Source organism: Moschus berezovskii, chromosome 8 (assembly GCF_049115385.1).
Source record: "Moschus berezovskii isolate FMDL1 chromosome 8, NW_MosBer_1.0, whole genome shotgun sequence".
Taxonomy (NCBI): Eukaryota; Metazoa; Chordata; class Mammalia; order Artiodactyla; family Moschidae; genus Moschus; species Moschus berezovskii.
In genome coordinates, this window is record NC_142467.1 from 35,611,265 (window position 1) to 35,636,906 (window position 25,642).

Below are 25,642 nucleotides of genomic sequence, written 5' to 3' on the forward strand. Positions count from 1 at the left end.
TTTAAATATAAGTTGGGATATTGCTAAGTCCAAACTGGTAATAAATGTATTAAATATAAATACAGGGAGAAGGGAGAAATTACAGGAGGTGAAATAAAAGGACCTAATTTTAAATCTTAGTATGAGATTAATTAGGTTTAGGACCAAAGCTGGTCACATAAACTTTCTGATGGTTGGTTTTCATTTGTAAAAAGGAAAAATAATTAATGAGATTAAATGATATTTTAAGGTGAAAATGGTTTGTAATTTGTGAGATAAAACCAGTTGTGATACAAAAAAAAGAAAAAAACTTCAGACATATTTACATTAAAGAGATCAGATTTTCAAGAACATAAACTGACATAAAGTAATATACTCCATACGTAAAAGCCAAAATTTTATGGGTTCTGAGACATTACTCACCAATGAATTTTAAATAAATTTAATTTATTCAAAGCACACCTAACTAAAATATGACCTCTATAAAAGGAAATAGGAAATATCAGCATACTATGACAAATACAAAGATTAAATTAGTAATCAAAAATACACTCACAAAGAAAAGCCCAAATATAGATGATTTCAGTGGCGAATTCTACAAAATATTTAAAGAACTGAAAAGACATAAGATAAGAAAACTATAGATCAGTATCTCTTATAAATCAGTTCAATTCAGTCACTCAATCATGTCTGACTCTTTGCAATCCCATGGACTGCAGCATTCCAGGCTTCGCTGTCCATCACCAACCCCTGGAGCTTATTGAAACTCATGCCCACTGAGTTGTTGATGCCATCCAACATCTCCTACTCTATTGTCCCCTTCTTCTCCTGCCTTCAATCTTTCCCAGTATTGGGCTCTTTTCTAATGAGTCAGTTCTTCACATCAGGTGGCCAAATTATTGGAGCTTCAGCTTCAGCATCAGTCCTTCCAAGGAATAGTCAGGATTAATTTCCTTTACAATTGACTGTTTTGATCTCCTTGCTGTCCAAGGGACTCTCAAGAGTCTTCTCCAACACCACAGTTCAAAAGCATCAATTCTTCAGTGCTCAGCTTTCTTTATGGCCCAAATCTCACATCATACATGACTATTGGAAAAACCATAGTTTTGACTACATGGACCTTTGTCAACAAAGTAATGTCTCTGCTTTTTAATATGCTGTCTAGGTTTATCATAGCTTTTCTTCCAAGGAGCAAGTATCTTTTAATTTTATGGCTGCTGACAAACAAATATTTATGCATCATGAACAATTGGGATCTATCCTAGGAAAGCAAGGATGGTTTAATATGCATAAAATCAGATAATGTAATAGAACATATCAACCAATAAAATTAAAAATCAAAACAACATAATCATCACTAAATTGCAGAAAAGGCACTTGACAAAACTCAATACCATTTCATGACAAAAACAGTCAACAATCTAGGAATAGAAGAAAACTCACTCAACATGATAAAGTGCATCTACTTCCCAGGTAGCTCAATGGTAAAGAATCTGCCTGCCAATGCAGGAGATACAGGAGACTTGGGTTTAACCCCTGGGTCAAGAAGTTTCATGGAGAAGGAAATGGTAACCTGCTCCAGTACTCTTGCCTGGAAAATCCCATGGGCAGAGGAACTTGGCAGGCTATAGTTTATGGGGTCACAAAGAGCTGGACGTGACTGAGCAACTCAGCACACACACAGTGGTGAAAAATCCCACAGCTAACGTCAAATTAATTATGAAAGACTGGATGCTTTTCTCTAAAGATCAGGAACAAGATAAGAATTTGTACTTGCTTTGCTTCTCTTTTAGTCAAGAATTAAGACAAGAAGATAAAATAAAATACATCTAGATTGGAAAAGAAGAAACAAAATTATGTTCACAAATAACATAATCTTACACATAGAAAATTCTAAGGAATCTACTATTAAAACTACCAAATGAGTTCAGCAATTAAAAAAATCATATTCCTAGACTCTAAGCAATGAGTAACCTAAAAATGAAATTAAGAAATAATCCCATTTAATGATAGCATCAAGAAAAAAGTGCTGCTTAGAAATAAATTTAATAAAGAAGGGTAATGCCTACCAATGCAGGAGACATAAGAGATGTAGGTCAGGAAGATCTGGAAGAGGGCACAGCAACCCAATCCAGTATTCTTGCCTGGAGAATCTCATGGATAGAGGAGCCTGGAGGGCTATAGTCCAAGAGGCCACAAAGAATTATACATGACTGAAGTGATTCAGCATGCACACACATTTACTAATATGTAATATTGCCTGGCATATAGCAGGTATGCCATAAAATCTGATGAATGATAAGAGCTTCTTATTTAGCTGTTAAGATTCAGCTCAAAAGTGATCTTTTTCCTTATGCAGACTACCTCTTTTATCCCTTCCCAGTACCTTGCACAGGTCTTTGGCCTGCCACCCAGGACATTCTACAGCCGCTCTGCGTTGAGAAGTCAGCTTCCCCAAGTAACAGATCTGCTTCAACAGTGCCTTACACAGAGGTAGGCATGATATCATTAATAGATGAATGTGTGGATGAATGAAGGCGTATATGGACCTGGGCTGGATTGAGGTTGGCAGCTGTATGTGCTAACTCCCAAGAGGGTAAAAAAAAAAAAAAGAAGAAGAAGAAGGATATGATTCACATTTTGGAATCTATAAAACGTTGTTGAAAGAAATTAAAGATGCTCTAGATGAATGGAAAGACATCCCATAATCATGATTGACAAGGTTTAATATGGTTAAGATGACAAGACCTTCCAAATTGATGTACAGACTCACTGAAACTTCTACAGAATTTCAACTAGTTTCTTTGTAGAAACCAACAAGCTGATCCTTATTGGAAATTACATGGAAAATCAAAGGACTCAAAATAGCCAAAACCATCTTGAGAAGGAAAAACAAAGTTGGAGAACTCATACTTCCTGATTTTAAAAGTTACAATAAAGCAGCTGTTAACGAGACAGCATGGTACCAGCCTAGGATAAATATATAGATAGACTGGAGGAATAGAATTGAGTATTCAGAAATCAGCTTTGGATTTGGTAGCAGTTTCTTGAGCATGACACTAAGCATGAGCAACAAAACTTTTAAAAAGATAAATTGAACTTCATCAAAATTAAAAACATTTGTGCTTCAAAAAACACTATTAGGAAAGTGAAATTATGGCCCACATGATGAGGGAAAACATTTGCAAATCATATATCTGACAAGGTACTTGTATCTAAAATATATAAAGAGCTCTTACAACTCAATTATAAAAAGAATAATAGCCCAATTTCAAAATGAGCAAAAGATTCAATAGGTATTTTTCCAAAGAAGATTACAAACAAAAAATAAGCATGTGAAAAGATGCTCAATTGCATTATTCGGAAATGTAAATCAAAACCACATTGAGAGTCCACTTCACTCCCACTAGTATGGCTCAAATTAAAAAATCAGGTAACAATAGGAGTTCATAAAGATGCAGAAAACTTAGGACCACCACACATTGCTTCTGGGACTGTAAAATGGTGCAGCTGCTCCGCAAATCAGTTTGGCAAATCATCAAAAGGTTAAATGCAGAATTACTATTTAATCAATTAGTGTGATTTCACTACAAGGTTTATACTGAAAAGAAATAAGCATATACCTCCATAAAAAACAAATACAGCATTATTAATAAGAGAAAAAATGTGAAAACAACCTAAACATTGGTTAATATGTGGCATAATATGTGATATATGTGGATCAACAAAATGTGGTACACCTATGAGATGAAATATTATTTAGCAATAAAAACAAATGAAATCCTGATGCATGCTTCAATATGTATTAACCTTGAAAAGATTATGCTAAGTGAATACCGTTACAAAAGACCACATATTATTTGATTCAGTTCTACGAAATGTTCAGAAGGGGCAAATCTATAGAAACAAAGTAAGGGATGAGGAGAGGTGTGATAATTGGCAACTAACAGCTAAAGGGAATGGGGTTTCTTTTAGGAGGGTGATAAAAAGTTCTAAAGTCGTGTTTGTGATGCTTACACAACTCTGAATATACTAAATACCATTGAATTATATAGTCTCAATGGGCAAATTGTATAGTACGTAAATTATATCCTAATAAAGCTGCTGTGCTGTGCTAAGTCACTTTGGTCATGTCCAACTCTTTGCAACCCCAAGGACTGGAGTCCGCAGTCTCCTCTACTACCCCACCCAAAGAAAGGTCGAAGTATTCAGTACTAGTAATTAGGTACTACAAGGGCCTAAAATCTCTAATTCTGATAAATAGTTCTGTAGGAAGAAGATATAGATACATTTTTAAAAGTTAAATGCCACATGAACAAACACATATTTGCCTCATTTTTTAGGTTCTAAGTTTCAGTGATTTTAGAAATTATCACACGTCTAAGAGTAGGGTATATCTTAAAATCAAAGTATGCAGGTTACCACTCTCCATAAGAACTAGGAGTTTTTCTTCTTAAATAACTTAGAATCCAGTAAATGTTGAGGAATGTAATGGAAAATGGAAAATAATTTGTATTATACAGGTATAATCTCATTGTGAATTCATGCAAGAAGTCCCATACTACTGAGATTTGAAATGGTCAGAGAGGCCTTTGTTAAGATTTGTGCTCAAAGAAGTCTTTGAAGACTGGGCAAGGCACAGATTCGGGGTAGAGGGGAAGTGGGGGGGAAGCTAGAAAGAACTTCTCAGGCACTTTTATGGAATTTCTGCAGATGCCTTACATTTTCATTTCCTTTTGCTTCTAAGTCTATACCCTTGCTTTTAACTATTTTGGACATACACATCTGCTACATATAATCATCCCAATAAAAAATGAGGCCCCTGTCATTTCTTTTCATAAAGCACCTATTATTCATACAAATACCTCATACTATTCAAGATAAAACAGACAAAAGTAGAGCATTTTTTAAATAAAAGATGAAAAAATTACAATGATTTTCTGATAGTCTATTGTTTTATTCGTACATGAGCAGTGATTATATTTATAGCAAATCCAAATTCATATGGGGATTTTACATTTTGCATAACTTATTTCATCCTCTTCAAATGTTATATCACCAGCTACGCAACTGACTAACCCCACAAAACAATATAGGATAATCCCAGGCATTATTTTCTTTAAAACATAGACAGTATAGTGGAATTGTTAAGAGTTCAAGCTGGTTTCAAAACCAAAACTCTGGCATTACTATCTGTAAAACCTTGTGCATGTTCTCTAATCTCTGAGTCTCAATTTCCACATCTTAAAGTGAGAATAATAAGAATATTCAGCTGTGAGAAATATTATGACTGTGTTTTCATAGTCCTCATATGAAATGAGTATCAGAACCTCTCAGATAAAAGATTATTAAACCTGGGGCTTCCCTGGTGGCTAATTGGTAAAGAATCCACCTGCCAATGTAGGAGACATGGTTCCATCCCTGATCTGGGAAGATCCCACATGCCGTGGGAAAACTAAGCCTGTGTGCCACAACTACTGAGCCTATGCTCTAGAACCCAGGAGCCGCAACTGCTGAACCCACCTACAGCAACTGCTGAAGCCCAATGTCCTAGAGTCTGTGCTCTGCAATAAGAGAAGCCACCACCATGAGACGCTCATTTGCTGAAAACAAAGAAGAGCCCCACTCGCAGCAGCTAGAGAAAAGCCCATGCCTCAGTGAAGACCCAGCAGAGCCAAAAATAAATAAATTTTTAAAAAACATTATTAAACCAGAATTGAGGTAGACTTCAGGGAAATGGGTTTATGTAGTTCAAGAAAGCTGGAGGAAGCTATAAATCTACGTTCTGCTTTCAGATAAGGACTTAGATTTGGTATTACTAAGTTTGGTTTTGGTCTTGAGTGTCGCATCATTGTAAAGATTCCCTTCAACAGGAACATAGATTCTGAAGTTTTCTGAATAGTGACACAAAACTGACTGTGGCACAGCACAAGTGATGATCTCAGGTCTGCCAAAATCTTATCAGTAGTTCTGGGTGACCTCCTGTTAGGGACTCTGGAACACAGAGAAATTATGCTAAGATATGCTGAACCTGGTCCTGCTTTCTCTCAGCATCCACTTCCCTTACACAAAGACTCTGCATCCTTGACTAATTAACTCAGGCTCATGAGCTAACCTACAGAGGATGTCTGTATAAGTGCCAGTCTCTTCCCAGGATCTGTAACCTCCTAGGCTGCTGTGTGCACATAACCATATAACACATTCAAAGTGCTTAGCAGGATGCTTGCTATAGAGTAAAGCCCTAAATAGATACAAGTTAGGACTGCAATGAAGGTGATGACGTCGATTATGAAAGGAACAGACGCACAGATGATGTCAGCATTCTATTTCGGTGGATGATCAGTAAGACAGGAGTAGGGGAGATGGCTCCTTTACTCCCAGCTCCTGGCATAGAACAGAGATTTTAATCAGAATCTTGATTCTCCTTATTTCCTGAGAATTTTAAACTAAGATAAAAGTACATCATATAATCCAGAAATGACATCAAGGATAACCTTTTTCCCTTTGTATTAATATTTAAACGAAAAATGGAGTGATAGAAATTAGGTTGGAATTTGACATTCCAAGTGTGGTCATTTTTGTGATTCAGAGGGAGTTAATGTTAAGTTTAATACAACAATGGTTCACTCACTTAGCAGAATACCCTGCAAGATCATCCAGAAGACACAGAGAAGATCTGAAGGCCCCTCAGAGTGAAAGTAATACATAGGGATGAATTACCATAGCCTCTGCCTCTGCCTCCTCTTCTATCAAAGCTTTGCTAATACCAGCTTTGTGGCCTCAGGCAAAATACTTAACCTCTCTAAGTCTCATTACACTCATTGCGAAATGGAAAAAGAGGAAAATACTTCATAAGTTGCGTGGGTATTATTATCATTTCACTATTATAAGCTTTATCAAAATGTCTTGGTTAAAAAGATCGAAATAAAAGGAAACCAAGGTTGTTCAGAAGCCATGGCACAGTATCCATCTTCCTTTCTAGCTTCATCTATAAAATAGCCCTCAACTCTACATTTTAGATAATATTAATTGCTGCTATGAAGAGAAAAATGTTGCTTACTATTCCAGCTCTACAGGGATCAGCCATTAGCCACTGAAGTTGCCTACCAGCAGTATACCCTGAGGGGATTCAGGATGGAGAAAAACAGGAAGTATCCTATGCTGTGAATATACTGGCCCTTGGATGGTTAAGATACATACCTAAGGAAAATTTTCAATGACCCCCAGATTTTTGCATGTAAAACCACTAAAATCATTAACTTGAAATGTTTGTGATTAGCAGTAATCTTTATATGCTTGACCTATCTTTTACCCAGGAGAAAAAAAAAGTTCATATATAACAAGGCTCCTCCTTTCCCTCTTTGGAGTAGTTTCTCAAAGATATCTGAGAGGCTGTCTTCTGAGTTATCATCCTCAAAAAGTCCCCAAACAAAACCTATCTCACAGCTTTCATGTTGCCATTTTTATTTCAGTGGACAGTTCTTAATGACACCAAATTCATTCATTCATTCTCAAATGTTAGTTCAGTTCAGTTCAGTTCAGTTCAGTCGCTCAGTCGTGTCCGACTCTCCGCGACCCCATGAATCACAGCACGCCAGGCCTCCCTGTCCATCACCAACTCCCGGAGTTCACTCAAACTCATGTCCACAGAGTCGGTGATGCCATCCAGCCATCTCATTCTCCATCGTCCCCTTCTCCTCCCGCCCCCAACCTTTCCCAGCATCAGAGTCTTTTCCAGTGAGTCAACTCGTCGCATGAGGTGGCCAAAGTATTGCAGTTTCAGCTTTAGCATCAGTCCCTCCAATGAACATCCAGGATTGATCGCCTTTAGAATGGACTGGTTGGATCTCCTTGCAGTATAAGGGACTCTCAAGAGTCTTCTCCAACACCACAGTTCAAAAGCATCGATTCTTCGGCGATCAGCCTTCTTCACAGTCCAACTCTCACATCCATACATGACCACGGGAAAAACCATTGCCTTGACTAGACGGACCTTGGTTGGCAAAGTAATGTCTCTGCTTTTTAATATACTATCAAGGTTGGTCATAACTTTCCTTCCAAGGAGCAAGCGTTTTTTAATTTCATGGCTGCAGTCAGCATCTGCAGTGATTTTGGAGCCCAAAAAAACAAAGTCTGACACTGTTTCCACTGTTTTTCCATCTATTTCCCATGTTAGTTAAGCACCTACTATTTCAGGGCACTGAAATACAACAGTGAAACATCTTGGACCCTGTTCTCAGGGAATTTGCAATACAATAGTGAAACATCTTGGACCCTGTTCTCAGGGAATTTACAATCTAGTAAAAGATCATTATTGGCATTGTTCTTAATCTAAACATAATTCTCTACCTCCGACTCTACTCAGGAAATATTTTCCAATACATTCTAACAGTCTGAACTTGTCTGCCTTCTTCTCTTGTTACATTTTCTTTAACTTTGAATATAGCACTTAAAACACTGGGTTACACAGAACATGCAGTACATACAGTAAATCCCATTATGGAAAAGACAGCATCTTTTTTATATAGGGTGTGTATCTCTGTGTATCCAACAGCACGAGTAAGCTGCATCTATCAACAGATAGACATTACACATAAATATATATATATGCACACAAATAATAACACCTTTATTCCTTTGGCATTTTATATTTTCAAAACACTTTTTCACATACTTCCTTTTATAACCACATAGCTTCTACAGTGTATTAATATGAAAAAAATAAGCCTGCTTCATTGAGGTGCCAAAAATCATCAAAAGTGAGAGCTGGGGAATCTAGAACAAAAGGCCTCCAACCTGTTCCCGTGATTTTTATATGATGATCTTATTCCCTTATAAGAGCCATCCTACGATGATGGCTCAATAAGAATGAAATTGGGTCATTTGTAGTGATGTGGATGAACCGAGGTCTTGTCATACAGAGTGAAGTCAGTCAGACAAACATATATATTAACACACATATGCAGAATCTAGAAAAATGAACATATTTGCAGGGCAGGAATAGAGATACAGATGTAGAGAATGAACTTATGGACATGAGGGGTTCAGTAGGAGAGAGAGGAACAAATTGGGAGAGCAGCATTGACATATATAGACTACCATGTATAAAACAGATAGCTAGTGGGAAGCTTCTGTATAGCACAGGGAGCCCAGCTCGTGGCTCTGTGTTGACCTCTAAGGGTGGGAAGGGGCAGGGGGCAAGGTTCAAGTGGCAGGGGCTGTATGTATAAATATAGCTGATTCACTTCATTTTACAGCAGAAACTAACTCAACATTGTAAAGCAATTATCCTCCAATTAAAAAATAAATTCCTATGATAAACTATAATGGAAAATAATATTTAAAAAGAATGTGTATTTATATGCATAGCCAAATCTCTTTGCTGTATAACAGGAATTAACAACACTGTAAATCAATTATACTTCAATAAAAATAAATTTAAAAAATAAGAACCGTCCTACAATTTGTCAATTTTCAGATGGGCTTTAAAGAAACATTTAGGCAGGAGACTGGAAGTTAGAAATGAGAAAGATTAGGAGAGTAAAAGATTTATGATCTTCTTGAAAGGGATGAAAAGCTATTGTCAGCAAATGCCAAAGCTACATTTGAAATGCAATTCTAAATAACTCCTGGCACCATTTACCTAGTAGGATGTAACTGAAGTCAAAACTTTTCACCTATGGGAGCTGCTAATCTTTTTGACTTTGTACCTGAAGCATTACAGGTCAAGACTATGTTCAGCTCCCACTAAAAAACCTTATGATATTGGTTATTGTATTTGTAAAAGACATGATTGATTTCCCCACATGTGTATATAAGCATGTGTGTGTGTGTGTGTGTGTGTAGAGCTCTGTCACTCTACAGAAAAACCACTAGGCAAGTTCAGAGAGCTCTCTCACCAGTCTACAATTAAAACACTGTGATTCTCACTGCAAAAATGACACAACTGAACAGAATCCAGTGTCCTGAGTCTGGAATTCATGAACGATTAGCTTTGATACAAGCAATTCTTCCTGTCATTTAATCTTTTCATTTCTGGAAAATGAGTTATGATTTAAATAGCTATTTTTCAACATGCATGATTTGCTGGTCAATGTTGGCACTAGAAATGTTTGCTTAAGGAGCATTGGGTCAGTCAAGGGAGATATAATGAACTGAAACAGACTAAGACAATGTACAAGTCATCATGCTTCTACATTGTCAAAGATGAATAGGCCTGAGTCTCCTGAATTTCAGTGACCTCTGTCCTTTCACCTCACCATGACCTCTACCATCATTTAGAGGAGCCCATCCAATGAAGCAAACTCTTGTCACTGACACTGAGCTTGTCACTTTCTCCTAAATTTTGGAGTGACAGAGGGAATGTTATTTTATTTTCTAGAAAAAAAAAAAAAAAGGCTTTGAAGCTGGAGGAGAAAAAAGGGACAAACAAAAACACAAAGACACAGATTTTAAGCAAGAAGACATCCCTACATCTTGAGGATTTCCAAGGCTCAGAATGCAGGCCACAAATGTTCTCTCTCCTACCTCCGCAATGTGGGACATACACTTTCTGAAAGGATTTTAGTCCCCAGGTGTTTTCCCCCAGCTCTCCCAAGTTTTAATGATCAATTCACATGATAGGTCTAAAATCAAGTTTGGAAACAGATTCATTGCTATGGAGATACAGCTCTATGCATAAAATATCAGCCTTGTTGGCCAAATGGCAACTCTCTTTGTTTGCACACTCTTGCAATTACTTCCAGGTCATTAGGCCCATCTTGAGTAGATGTTTTACTGTCAGGAAGAAAAGTGGCATAAAGATATTCAGTGATTTCATGGTAATAGTCGTAAAAGAGTGGGGAAGCGATACCAGCAAGGAAGAATTACAGGCACTGAACCTGAGTTCAATTTTATAATAAAAAATATTAAGAAGAAAATCAGCACTATCATAAATTATCAATAGATTTGTTTTACCCAAAAAATATACTGAGTACCCTCAGTTAGCCGGCTGCCATTCTAGGTGCTAAAAGATGGAAAACACAGACACTGTGCCAGAATGGATTAGCAGTAAGTGTAGCGAAGAAAATAAAACTAAATGATGTAATAGAAAATGACCAGGGACCAAAAAATATAAGTTCTCCTTGAAGCATCATACAAACTTAGACCCAAATGACAAAAAGTCATTTGAAAATCAGGTCAAAGCTGGGATAGCTGGTACAAAGCCTATGAGACAGGAATAAACTTTGCATGTTTTAGGAACAATAGCAACAGCAACAAAAAAGTGAGTCTGGCTAGAGAATACTGACCTAGAGGAAAGCACCGGAGAAGCAGGCTAGACCCTGTGGAGCCTGATGGGTGAGTTGCTCAGTCGTGTCCAACTCTGTTGTGACGCCATGGACTACAGACCACCAGGTTCTTCTGTCCATGGGATTTTCCAGGCAAGAATACTGGAGTAGGTTGTCATCTCCTTCTCCAGGGGATCTTCCCGATTCAGGGATCAAATCCACGCCTCCTGAACTGAAGGTGGATTCTTTACCGTTGAACCACTGAGAAAGCCCCGTAAGGCCTGGTAAAGAAAGTGAAAGTGAAGTCGCTCAGTGGTGTCTGACTCTTTGCGACCCCGTGGACTGCAGCCTACCAGCCTCCTCCGTCCATGGGATTCTCCAGGCAAGAGTACTGGAGTGGGTTGCCATTTCCTTCTCCAGGGATCTTCCCAACCCAGGGATCGAACCCGGGTCTCCCGCATTGAAGGTAGATGCTTTAACCTCTGAGCCACCAGGGAAGCCCATAAGCCTATATAATTGGCCCAAATATTTACTGAAAACCTAGTATGCGCTAGGCACTATTCTAAACTCCAGAGTTATATGAACAAAAGGGCAAAATCCTGACCTCGGGGAGCTCACTTTCTGTTTATTAGAGACAGATAGCAAACAAATTTTTAAAAATATAATGCTCTGGAGAACTATAAACTGGGCTAGGGAAATTAACTGGTACGTGTTGAACAGAGACATGCTGTATTATACAGAGTATTACAGTAAATAAAGGATGATGACAAATCCTTTGCCAGTCCTTATGTTGAGATGTCGAGTCTGATTCTCTTATCCTTGAACCTGGGCTAGCCCTGATGACTTTCTTCAATAACAGGATCCAGTGAAAGCGATTTTCTGAGACTTTCTGTGCTGCTAAAACATAATAATCTTTACTAATACTACCCAGGTCTCTTAGAACACTTTCTTGGAGCTCTGAGAGCATCACACTGTAGAAGTCACATGTAGACACCCTGGTTATGATAGGCAGCATCTTAACCGCCACCCAATGATCCCAACTTCCTAACATTCCTATCCTTGTGTACTCCCCTCCCTTTGAGTATGTGCTGGACCTAGTAACTCAGTTCTAACAAAGAGAATACCACAAACACGTTGAAATGTCCCATCTACTCGTTAGGCTCCAAAAACTCATGTCGTCTGTCGTGCTTGATCAATTTCTCTCTCCCTACTGCAACCCTCAACCCCAAGCAAGTCTCTCACTCCAGGGAATGCAACCTGCCACGTTGTGATGTTGTGGTCAACCTACAGAGGGGCCCACATAGCAGGGAACTAATATGTCTGACCGACAACCAGTAAGGTCTTGAGACCTGCCAACAGCTGCCTGAGTTTGGATTCTGCTTCTCCCCAGACAAGACTATTTGACTGCAACCCCAGAAAACACTTTGAATGTCTGCCATGCAAAATACCCTGAGCCAGAAGACTCAACTAAGTTCCACCTAGATTTCTGACCCAAAGGAACTTTGAGATAATAATGTTTGTTATTTTAAGCCACTATGTTGGGGGTACTTTGTTATACAGCAACAGATAATCTATACACAGGAAAACAATCCTAAATTGAGACCAGCTTTCCATCATCACTTCCACAGTGCCAGGCATGTGAGTGAAGCCTCTGTCCAAGCCCATTCACCAACTAAAGAGCACTGAACGACCTCTATCAATTTCAATTTCAATAGATGCTTCCAGCCAAGCCCTGCCCAAACTCCCCACCCACAAAATTCTGGGCTATATAAAATGTTGCTTGAAGTCACTGTGTTTTGGGGTAATTTGATAGGCAGCAATAGACAACTGGAATATTTGGTCAGAAATACCTCTTTGATAAGGTGACCTCAGAGCAAATATCTGAAGGAAAAAAGGGAGGAAGATATGCCAGGATCACACCAAGGAAATAGCAAGTAAAGAACTAAGGTGAACACATGCATGTTCCGGGAACATGAAGGAAGTGCTCCTGTGGCGGCAGCGGAGTTAGTAAAGAACACAGAAGTAGGAATGCACTTGGAGAGGAAGCAGGACTGCAGATCACAAAGGCGGTCTCAAGGACGGGCACTTGCTGGGAGTGCACCGCAGGGTTTTAAACAGTGACTCAAACTTTGAGTAGAATATTGTCATAAAATTCTGCCTCTTAGTTCAACTCCCTACCCTTATAAATGCTATGCCCAAATGGTGAGCAGCACAAGCTTACAACAGACACCCTTCACAGCATCAAGCACCCATCATCAACCAATCATTTTCTAACTTACCCTGAGGAATGACCCATGGACCCTGCAGTCTGTGTGTGGCCTGTGCCTTTATTTCCTCCCCTCCTTCTTTTTGGTCAGGACATATTTGCAATTCAGCACCCAGTGCTTTCATTTTCAGAGTGTTTACATTAACTTGAAGTTGTTAACCTAGTTGTGGTGCAGAATGTTTCAGACAGTGCCAGAGGCTATAAATAAATAACAGTTATTTCAGGTCTGCCTGGCAAACAAGCGCCTGGATTCTGCTGAGGCCCCAGAGACCACAACTGTTGCAGCACTAAATACCTCAAACAGGGCTAAAAGCAGGTATTCTCAAGGAATACTAAGCAGATGCACTCCAGGGGACACAGTTATGTCTTCCCATCAACATACATCTCCTGATCACCACGGAGACCAATAAATAGACCTCTCTGTCATACCCACTTGGAATAAACTACAGCTAACCTGAGCCCAATTATTGCATATTACCAACCAGATTTCTTATCTCACTTCACACTTTAGCAACTGACAAATGACCAAAACTAAGTCTTCAAAGAATTTTTTAAATGTATGCTGTGATCTAGAGCGGTAGATCCCCAGTTTTTCAATTAGCAAGAGCTATTTTTATAACATCTCATTAATGACCAATATATAACCATATGCACTCAGACCAAATAAGTCAATTATCTATGCCTTGGTTTCTCTCATTGTAAAAGTGAAAATTAAACTACGTATATCACAGTGAATGGGGACTTAAAGGAGATAATACATGAAAAATGTTTAAAAAACAGTCAATAAATATCTGCTCATCATTATGTAAAAATACTATTGGTTATTCTCTCCACATAATAGTAGTTATACTTCAAGCCAGTTTTTCTAAGGAAAACTCTAATGACCATGTTACAATGAATTTGGTAGCACTTATAAATGAATTAAAAATTCATTCTTCATTAGAGAATTGCATATACTTAAACCATAGGATGTAGTGGACAAGGAATATGTGGCCATTATAGATTTATCCCCATTCACTTTATCATTTATATCTTGAGCATAATACCATGAAAACTGTTGTTCAGAATTAGAACACATTGTAACAGCAACAATCTCACTTACCAAAGAATGCAATAAAAATTGTGTTCAGTTCAGTTCAGTTCAGTCGCTCAGTCGTGTCCGACTCTCCGCGACCCATGAATCACAGCACGCCAGGCCTCCCTGTCCATCACCGACTCCCGGAGTTCACTCAAACCCATGTCCACAGAGTCGGTGATGCCATCCAGCCATCTCATTCTCCATCGTCCCCTTCTCCTCCCGCCCCCAACCTTTCCCAGCATCAGAGTCTTTTCCAGTGAGTCAACTCGTCGCATGAGGTGGCCAAAGTATTGGAGTTTCAGCTTTAGCATCAGTCCTTCCAATGAACACCCAGGATTGATCTCCTCTAGAATGGACTGGTTGGATCTCCTTGCAGTCCAAGGGACTCTCAAGAGTCTTCTCCAGCACCACAGTTCAAAAGCATCGATTCTTCGGCGATCAGCCTTCTTCACAGTCCAACTCTCACATCCATACATGACCACAGGAAAAACCATTGCCTTGACTAGACGGACCTTGGTTGGCAAAGTAATGTCTCTGCTTTTTAATATACTATCAAGGTTGGTCATAACTTTCCTTCCAAGGAGCAAGCGTCTTTTAATTTCATGGCTGCAGTCAGCATCTGCAGTGATTTTGGAGCCCAAAAAAACAAAGTCTGACACTGCTTCCACTGTTTTTCCATCTATTTCCCATGAAGTGATGGGACCAGATGCCATGATCTTTGTTTTCTGAATGTTGAGCTTCAAGCCAACCTTTTCACTCTCCTCTTTCACTTTCATCAAGAGGCTTTTGAGTTCCTCTTCACTTTCTGCCATAAGGGTAGTGTCATCTGCATATCTGAGGTTATTGATATTTCTCCCAGCAATCTTGATTCCAGCTTGTGCTTCTTCCATCCCAGCGTTCCTCATGATGTATTCTGCATAGAAGTTAAATAAGCAAGGTGACAATATACAACCTTGACGTACACCTTTTCCTATTTGGAACCAGTCTGTTGTTCCATGTCCAATTCTAACTGTTGCTTCCTGACCTGCATACAGGTTTCTCAAAAGGCAGGTCAGGTGGTCTGGGATTCCCATCTCTTTCAGAATGTTCCACAGTTTATTGTGATCGACACAGTCAAAGGCTTTGGCATAGTCAATGAAGCAGAAATAGATGTTTTTCTGGAACTCTCTTGCTTTTTCCATGATCCAGCGGATGTTGGCGATTTGATCTCTGGTGCCTCTGCCTTTTCTAAAACCTGCTTGAACATCTGGGAGTTCACGGTTTACATACTGCTGAAGCCTGGCTTGGAGAATTTTGAGCATGACTTTACTAGCGTGTGAGATGAGTGCAATTGTGCGGTAGTTTGAGCATTCTTTGGCATTGCCTTTCTTTTGGATTGGAATGAAGACTGACTTCTTCCAGTCCTGTGGCCAGCGCTGAGTTTTCCAAATCTGCTGGCATATTGAGTGCAGCACTTTCACAGCATCATCTTTCAAGATTTGAAATAGCTCAACTGGAATTCCATCACCTCCACTAGCTTTGTTAGTAGTGATGCTTTCTAAGGCCCACTTGACTTCACATTCCAAGATGTCTGGCTCTAGGTCAGTGATCACCTTATCATGACTGTCTTGGTCGTGAAGATCTTTTTTGTTCAGTTCTTCTGTGTATTCTTGCCACCTCTTCTTAATATCTTCTGCTTCTGTTAGGTCCATACCATTTCTGTCCTTTATCGAGCCCATCTTTGCATGAAATGTTCCCTTGGAATCTCTAATTTTCTTAAAGAGATCTCTTGTTTTTCCTATTCTGTTGTTTTCCTCTATTTCTTTGCATTGATCACTGAGGAAGTCTTTCTTATCTCTCCTTGCTATTCTTTGGAACTCTGCATTCAGATGCTTATATCTTTCCTTTTCTCCTTTGCTTTTTGCCTCTCTTCTTTTCCCAGCTATTTGTAAGACCTCCTCAGACAGCCATTTTGCTTTTTTGCATTTCTTTTCCATGGGGATGGTCTTGGTCCCTGTCTCCTGTACAATGTCACGAACCTCCGTCCAGAGTTCAGCAGGCACTCTATCAATCAGATCTAGTCCCTTAAATCTATTTCTCACTTCCACTGTATAATCATAAGGGATTTGATTGAGGTCATATCTGAATGGTCTCGTGGTTTTCCCTACTTTCTTCAATTTCAGTCTGAATTTGGCAATAAGGAGTTCATGATCTGAGCCACAATCAGCTCCTGGTCTTGTTTTCGCTAACTGTATACAGCTTCTCCATCTTTGGTTGCAAAGAATATAATCAATCTGATTTTGGTGTTGACCATCTGGTGATGTCCATGTGTAGAGTCTTCTCTTGTGTTGCTGGAAGAGGGTGTTTGCTATGACCAGTGCATTCTCTTGACAAAACTCTATTAGCTTAAAAGAAAGATGCAGGAAATATGAATTTGGAACTCTTTAGCAACAAAACTCAGAGAAGGCAATGGCACCCCACTCCAGTACTCTTGCCTGGAAAATTCCATGGATGGAGGAGCCTGGTGGGCTGCAGTCCATGGGGTCTCTAAGAGTCAGACATGACTGAGCGACTTCACTTTCACTTTTCACTTTCATGCATTGGAGAAGGAAATGGCAACCCACTCCAGGGTTCTTGCCTGAAGAATGCCAGGGACAGGGGAGCCCGGTGGGCTGCCGTCTATGGGGTCGCACAGAGTCGGACACGACTGAAGTGATTTAGCAGCAGATGCAACAAAACTGATACAAAAAAAAAACAGTCCTGATTCATTTTTCACTAAGCAGAAAATTCAGCTAATCAGAATTCCTCTTTCTTTGGCAATCTAGCTGGTTAAGATTTTGTAGTGATATCATTTTGTTGCAGTACCTCAGGATGCAAACTGGTGGTCAACTGCTTGGTCTATATACTTTTTATTTTATGTGACTCAACCTTTTGACAAAATGTCACAATGTATAGACTAAGGACCTTGGGAAATGACTACGGGTGGTTAGTTTTCTACTTTGGTAGATTTCTGATCTTCTCATAATCAAGTATACTATTTATGGAAAAAAAATATTAATTTCACTGAAATGTTAGTTTACATATTAATTTCAAGCAAAAGTAGAAGTAAATACCTTTTTCAGTTTACTAAACATTTACTATGTTTTGATGTGGGAGGGAAAGTAGAGATTAAAAAACTGAAAATGTCATTCATATTCACAAATTTAGCAATGAAATTATATTATATACTATGAGTATGAATTAAGGAAAAGTCTTAGTTACTAGGTAACAATAGTCTTCATCTAGGTTATCTTCACTAACGTTTTTGAATGTAGAGAGAAATACCAACCTTCCCCCTCACTCAATTAATTTAAAGCTTATAAAGGAGCAAAAAGAGCATTTTTGAAAAAAAGGGGAAAGAGGAAAAATTCTAGAGTGAGAAATATTGATACTATTGATAGTATCATAAGTGAATCTACCTATCTTTCATCATTTTTCCTTCATACCTATTTTAACATTTGCCATTCTTAAGAATATAAAAGACTGCTTATAGATAAGGTGCAAAATTAAATGCTATCATGACATCTAACTACTAAGAATAACTCTGTCTTCTGAACAAGAGAACTTATTACTGCTAATCCACAGTACTGACCTGGATCAAAATGTTGATTGTTTTTTCATCCCCAAATTAGCTGACCACACCCATGTAAAATCCCAGCCTGGTTCTCTTGCTTGTCTAGGGATTCATATGCCCCTAGGTCCGATTCTGTAAAGAACAATATTGCATAGGAACCTGGAATGTTAGGTCCATGAATCAAGGCAAATTGGAAGTGGTCAAACAGGAGATGGCAAGAGTGAACATAGACATTCTAGGAATCAGTGAGATAAAATGGACTGGAATGGGTGAATTTAACTCAGATGACCATTATATCTACTACTGTGGGCAGGAATCCCTTAGAAGAAATGGAGTAGCCATCATGGTCAACAAAAGAGTCCGAAATGCAGTACTTGGATGCAATCTTAAAAATGACAGAATGATTTCTGTTCATTTCTAAGGCAAACCATTCAATATTACAGTAATCCAAGTCTATGCCCCAACCAGTAATGCTGAAGAAGCCAAAGTTGAACAGTTCTATGAAGACCTACAAGACCTTTTAGAACTAACACCCAAAAAAGATGTCCTTTTCATTCTAGGGGACTGGAATGCAAAAGTAGGAGGTCAAGAAACACCTGGAGTAACAGGCAAATTTGGTCTTGGAGCACGAAATGAAGCAGGGCAAAGGCTAATAGAGTTTTGCCAAGAGAACGCACTGGTCAAAGCAAACACCCTCTTCCAACAACACAAGAGAAGACTCTACACATGGACATCACCAGATGGTCAACACCAAAATCAGATTGATTATATTCTTTGCAACCAAAGATGGAGAAGCTCTATACAGTTAGCAAAAACAAGACCAGGAGCTGACTGTGGCTCAGATCATGAACTCCTTATTGCCAAATTCAGACTGAAATTGAAGAAAATAGGGAAAACCACGAGACCATTCAGATATGACCTCAATCAAATCCCTTATGATTATACAGTGGAAGTGAGAAATAGATTTAAGGGTCTAGATCTGATAGATAGAGTGCCTGATGAACTCTGGACAGAGGTTCATGACATTGTACAGGAGACAGGGACCAAGACCATCCCCATGGAAAAGAAATGCAAAAAAGCAAAATGGCTGTCTGAGGAGGCCTTACAAATAGCTGGGAAAAGAAGAGAAGTTAAAAGCAAAGGAGAAAAGGAAAGATATAAGCATCTGAATGCAGAGTTCCAAAGAATAGCAAGGAGAGATAAGAAAGCCTTCCTCAGCGATCAATGCAAAGAAATAGAGGAAAACAACAGAATAGGAAAAACAAGAGATCTCTTCAAGAAAATTAGAGATTCCAAGGGAACATTTCATGCAAAGATTGGCTCGATAAAGGACAGAAATGGTATGGACCTAACAGAAGCAGAAGATATTAAGAAGAGGTGGCAAGAATACACAGAAGAACTGAACAAAAAAGATCTTCACGACAAAGATAATCACGATGGCGTGATCACTTACCTGGAACCAGACGAAATGTGAAGTCAAGTGGGCCTTAGAGAGCATCATGATGAACAAAGCTAGTGGAGGTGATGGAATTCCAATTGACCTATTTCAAATCTTGAAAGATGATGCTGTGAAAGTGCTGCACTCAATATGCCAGCAAATTTGGAAAACTCAGCAGTGGCCACAGGACTGAAAAAGGTCAGTCTTCATTCCAATTCCAAAGAAAGAGAATGCCAAAGAATGCTCAAACTACTGCACAATTGCACTCATCTCACACGCTAGTAAAGTCATGCTCAAAATTCTCCAAGCCAGGCTTCAGCAATATGTGAACCATGAACTCCCAGATGTTCAAGCAGGTTTTAGAAAAGGCAGAGGAACCAGAGATCAAATCGCCAACATCCGCTGGATCATGGAAAAAGCAAGAGAGTTCCAGAAAAACATCTATTTCTGCTTCATTGACTATGCCAAAGCCTTTGACTGTGTCGATCACAATAAACTGTGGAACATTCTGAAAGAGATGGGAACCCCAGACCACCTGACCTGCCTCTTGAGAAACCTATATGCAGGTCAGGAAGCAACAGTCAGAACTGGACATGGAACAACAGACTGGTTCCAAATAGGAAAAGGAGTACGTCAAGGTTGTATATTGTCACCCTGCTTATTGAACTTCTATGCAGAGTACATCATGAGGAACGCTGGGCTGGAAGAAGCACAAGCTGGAATCAAGATTGCCGGGAAAAAATATCAATAATCTCAGATATGCAGATGACACCACCCTTATGGCAGAAAGTGAAGAGGAACTCAAAAGCCTCTTGATGAAAGTGAAAGAGGAGAGTGAAAAGGTTGGCTTGAAGCTCAACGTTCAGAAAACGAAGATCATGGCATCTGGTCCCATCACTTCATGGGAAATAGATGGGGAAACAGTGTCAGACTTTATTTTTGGGGGCTCCAAAATCACTGCAGATGCTGATTGCAGCCAGGAAATTAAAAGAAGCTTACTGCCCGGAAGGAAAGTTGTGAACAGCCTAGATAGCATATTAAAAAGCAGAGACATTACTTTGCCAACCAAAGTCCATCTAGTCAAGGCTATGGTTTTTCCCGTGGTCATGTATGGATGTGAGAGTTGGTAAAGAAAGCTGATCACCGAAGAATTGATACTTTTGAACTGTGGTGCTGGAGAAGACTCTTGAGAGTCCCTTGGACTGCAAGGAGATCCAACCAGTTCATTCTAAAGGAGATCAATCCTGGGTGTTCATTGGAAGGACTGATGCTAAAGCTGAAACTCCAATACTTTGGCCACCTCACACGATGAGTTGACTCACTGGAAAAGAGTCTGATGCTGGGAGGGATTGGGGGTAGGAGGAGACGGGGACGACAGAGAATGAGATGGCTGGATGGCATCACCGATCGATGGACATGAGTTTGAGTGAACTCCGGGAGTTGGTGATGGATAGGGAGGCCTGGCGTGCTGTGGTTCATGGGGTCACAAAGAGTCTGACACAACTGAGCGACTGAACTGAACTGAACTGAAGTTGCTATTTGCAGGCTGGTGTTGGATCTGGAATGCTTCACCCAGGTCTTTAATCCTGAGAATCTCTTTATAGTATAGGTTAATTACCTCTCATCTCACCTCCCATTACAACTCACTCAATTAAACACAAATTTGAATGAAAAAAAAGCAGTTTTCATCCCACACAAATGTTTGTTTTTAGCCTAATGCACTAAGTAACTGGTTGCCATGGTGGCAGGCACTTTGGACAAAGTGTCTCAGAGTAAATAAAGATCATTAAAAATGACTAATTAGCCATCAGATAGGAAGCTGCTATTTTCATGCTCAGGTGAAAACCAGAATTCTTCATAAACACGCATGTAAAATAGGAGAGAGATAAAAGGTAAAGAAAACAAAGTTTTCTTTCATACTTCTTTCTTTCCAACCAGAATGCTCTTTTAAAAACACAAGCAACAAATATTGCTTGATCCTCTTGGCTACCTGATTACCAATCATGCTGCCTTTCTACAATATCTACCCAATATCCATCTTTTCACAGCTCAGTTGTTTGTGATGTATATGAAAAGGACGTAGGCACTGGTACTTAAGCCATAATTAGATTCTCCTACTTCTCTCACCAATTCAAAACTCACAATTGTATTTCCAGAGAGATATTTCTTAGCACAAGGTCACAAAGACACTACCAATTTCATTTTAACCTGCCTCTTCAACTGACAACTGACAACTCTTAATTGTCCACCAGTGGACACATTTATGCATTAAAATGTCTGGTTACATTGTTCTAAACCAAAGGATAATCTGACTTCAATAATCAGGTCTGAATTTAGAGGCTAATTGCATCTCATCCTTTAACCTTTAAAATGAGTTGCCCTTATAATTTAACAGAATTCTTTGCACATTTGTCTAAAGCTAAGGGGCCAAAGGGATGGAAATAAAGAGATTATTTTCTGTGACTGAAAAGTGACAAAGAAATGACCCCCCCCGCAAGTCTTCAGTTTCAAAAGGGTTATGAAATCTATGTTCGTATTGTGTACTTGCTGGATTTATAATTTGTTCAACATCTATTGATTTGATTTGCATGAAAAAAAGGAGGGAAAGGTTAATATGTTCCTTTCAAAGTGTCTAAACTTCAGTCTCAGAAAGTACTGTTTAATGGAGGGTCTCTTTGCCTCTCTCACTCTTTCTACATCTCTGTACAAAAGATAGAACCCCATAATGTAGACTTGTGTTTGGTTTCAGAAAAATCTGAGTTTTGATTCTAATACTACCTTTAAAAGTGGAATAACCCAGGGAAAACACACATCTTTTCTCAATATTGTCTCCAGACTATTAAGAATATACTTATAACCCACTCAGTTACTAGTGGTTTCTTGTTTATGGTTAACTGACAGTCATTTGATGTTTGTTTGTTGCCATATCATCAAGTACATTTGTTAAAAGCCTGAGCAGAAATGAAGCAAATTATACATGTTTATTAGGGACCATGGTCGCTGGCTGCCACCAGATTATAACCATGCACCAACCCAGGTTAAGGAAACAATGAAAATATGACCTTAGAGAAGGATTAATCCATATTAAATGTCAGTTGTTATTACTTGTTTAGATTTCCCTATCACTTGTCTGCTGTACTATACAAAAGAAACAATAACTTAAAATTCATATGCATTTCTTCTGATTCTCAAACTGACTCTAAATTTGTAAATTCAATCATTCATTCTGATTCTTCCTACATGCAACACAACTTTCAAGCAGGTAATATTGGCTATATATGTATAAGAAAGTAAAGTACAAATGTCTTTGCTTATTTGACTGAACCACTAAATTAAACGTACTTTTGACATTTTGCCTACTTGAGTAGAATGAAGAAAATCCCTCTTCTCTGACCAGAGCTGCTTATTTACAAAGCAGAAACAGTTATCAACAGAGAAAACAAATTTATGGTTTCCAAAGGGGAAAGAGGGTGGGGAGGAATAAATTGGGAGCTAGGGATTCACATATACACATTACTATGGATAAAGTAGATAACTAATAAGGACCTACTGTATAGCACAGGGAACTCTACTTGATACTCTATAATGGCCTATAAGGGAAAAGAATCCAAAAAAAGAGCGGACATATGTATATGTATAACTGATTCACTCTGCTGTACACATGAAACTAACATGACATTGTAAATCAAGTACAATCCAATAAAAATTTTAAAAAACAAAATAACTGCTCTATCAAAAGTCTACAATAATCCAGGGTAGGGGGGATGACTGTTCAACAGGTATAAAGTCTCAGTCATTCAAGATGAAAAGTTCTACTGATCTGCTGTACAACATGATGCTCAGAGTTCACAAAACTATCATGAACCCTTAAAATTTTGTTAGGAGGGTAGGTCGTGTTTTATGTGTTTTCTAATATGATAAAAAAAATATGAAAGGTCTAGAAAAGTCTTCATTCTATAGATAATTAAGAAACCTTTGGGATTTGAAGAAAGCATTTGAAAATCAGCTATTTATAAACAACTGATGTAATCATGATCTGCTGACCTCTGTAAGTGAAAATGCTATTATTTTTGGCATCCCACAGTAAACAGTCAAAGCTATGGTTTTACCAGTAGTCATATATTGATGTGAGAGTTGGACTATAAAGAAAGCTGAGCGCCAAAGAATTTATGCCTTTGAACTGTGGTGTTGGAGAACACTCTTGAGAGTCCCTTGGACTGCAAGGAGATCCAACCAGTCCATCCTAAAGGAAATCAGTCCTGAATATTCATTGGAAGGACTGATGTTGAAGCCAAAACTCCAATACTTTGGCCACCTGACACAAAGAGCTGACTCATTTGAAAAGACCCTGATGCTGGGAAAGATTGAAGGTGGAAGGAGAAGGGGACGACAGAGGATAAGATGGCTGGATGGCATCACCAACTCAATGGGCATGAGTTTGAGTAAACTCCAGGAGTTGGTGATGGACAGGGAGGCCTGGCATGCTGCAGTCCATGGGTTCACAAAGAGTCAGACACAACTGAGTGACTGAACAGTAAACAGACTAGACTTGATTTACTTGCTTGACATGTAGTTTCTAGGACTCCCAAAGATTCTAATTCAGTAGATCAGCTTATTGGTCTTCAAATCCACATTTTTAACAGAACTTCAAGGATTTATAGGTAAAGGTCTGTAGTCCAGACGTTGAAATGTCTGGGGGTGGTTATGTCCCTTTACCCCAAATACCAAGGTGTATTTGATGAATTAATTTACAACACCTTTCATGGTCTCTATTGAAACATACACTTGGAAAGTGCTGGCCTAGATGCACCTAAAAATCTAAAATGGTGTAATAGTAAGGGGTCAATTCTGGGAATAAAATCCATGACTCTGGCACTATTAATACCAACAAACTGGTTGCCATGGTGATAGGAACTATGGTCAAAGTGCCTCACATAGAAAGAAAATTTCATTAAAAATGACTAATACACCATCAATAGGAAATTTACTAAAATAGCTATAATTCATAGGCAACTTAGCTTAATAAAGGAAGAAATAAAGAGGAAAGAAATGACTCTTGAGTCTGTCCGATCTCAGAGCCTTTTTTTTTAAAAAAAAGCTCCTTATAAATACAATGAGGTTTCTGAATCGTGATGCTGCAACTTCAGCTGTTCATTTGGCTCCTTTCAGTAGGGCACCATGAAATTTGATTAGAATATTAAAATTCCAGGAGTTATTGCAATTTAAAAAGAAAACATATTAAGAAAGGCTGATGATAACAAAGACAGGGGAAAAAAATATATCAGCAGGCCACAGGACATTTCCAGATTACAATTCTCTTTTCTTTGATTAGAATGAAAACCTTCTTCCACTTAAAAATCTTTAAATCATGTTCATGACATCTTGGTATTCTTGGAAGATCCTTCTTTTCTATATAAGGTCCAATGAGTATAAATCAAAACCATCAAATAGAATCTTATTCCCAGACAATAATTTCCTGGATAACTAACCTTGTATATTTTAAAATGTCTTAGAATATGTAAAAATCCTCCTTCCCTAATCAGAACTGCCTCAGCAGAAGTCTAAGAAAGTCTTATACTACGGGTGATTAGGAAACCACTGAAATGTGAAGGAAGGATTTAAATAATGCAATCTCTCTAATGTTGGAAAGCTGTCAAATCACTCATAGATCGCTTGCATTTGTATTCTACTTTCTTTGTACATAGGAGTTTCAAAAACACTCTTCAGACCAAGTGATCAATTAAAAAAAGCAGGCTCAAGCAAAATCTACATCTAGATTTTGATGGATACCCTAGACAGATTAATTCATATCTTTCAAACTTTAAAAACTTTACTACAGTTTTCTTTATTTTTTTTAATTTACTTGTCAAAAATATAATACTGCCATCAAAAGAGAAGTTGTAAACCATATATACTGTAAATGGAGTCCCAAACTCATGTTTTGTCTTTGCAATCCAAAAGAGAGTTTCAAATTAAAGCCAGTAGTTTGACTATCTTAAAAGATTTTGCTTCAATTAATGTA